Here is a 1,019-nt window from a genome sequence, read left to right on the forward strand (position 1 = left end):
CCCCCCCCCGCCCACTCACCCAGCCGCGAGTGTCGCGGCCACATTCCACAGGCCCGTGGTACCCTGGCGCCTGGGCCCCGGGGCGCAGGGGGCAGCCCGAGAAGACCGGCAGGGGGGCGGGGGGCACAGCGGGGGACATGCCGTTTGGCCACGGCAGGAAATTCACACAGGACGTTGGAGACGGGGCGGGGTCTGTTGGCGCGCGCCGGCCCACACGCGGCGGCATCGGCGTCGTGCCGGCAGAAGGGGCCGCGCGACCGAGGCGAAGCATTCCCCCCCCCCCCCCCCCACCTGCACGCCGGCCGAAGGGGCCTCTGGCCGACGCCCGGTGGTAGGATCTGGCACCGGCCCCGTGTGCAGCACAGCTGGCCGCAGTCAACACCCAGGGTACGGGCCAGGCATGCGTGGAAGCGCGCGCCCATGTTCGACCGGCCGCTGGCAACAGAGCCTACCGACGATATTTGGCCCAAGGGGGCTCGCCCCCCCCCCCCCCCCCCCGCTCCCTTCCCCATAACCGAGATAGGCCCCGGCCACGCCGACTCCCAGATGTCGGGCCCATCGAGGCCAGGGCGAGTTCCAGCTCGTGAGCCTGCCTCCTGCCAGACAGAGGGGCGCACTACGCACATGCATCTCCCCCACGGTCGCCGGATCAGGTCTGGCCGCGCATCAACCCCCCCCCCCCCCCTGCCGGCGAGCAAGGGAGGCAGGCCCGCCCTCACCGAAGACATACCCAGCCGGCGCACCCGCGCGCCCACATCCCTCTTCCCTAGGCTCATCGCTCGCACATGCACAGCATCGGGAAGCGCTGGCTCGTTCGTCCCCCGCCCCCGTAGCTTGCCCAGCTCGAATGCCAGGATGAAAGCTTGGCCCGAGCGCCCCCATGTACGGGGGAAACGCACAGGGCACGACGAAATACACAATATTGGGGGGATTAATATAATCCCAGGATTTCCGTGCCCATTGCGGGCCGACGTTTTGCCCCCCCCCCCAGTTACGGGCCGGGCCGGTTGTCCAGCTCG

Source organism: Fonticula alba (genome assembly GCF_000388065.1).
Source record: "Fonticula alba strain ATCC 38817 unplaced genomic scaffold supercont2.1, whole genome shotgun sequence".
Classification (NCBI taxonomy): domain Eukaryota; order Rotosphaerida; family Fonticulaceae; genus Fonticula; species Fonticula alba.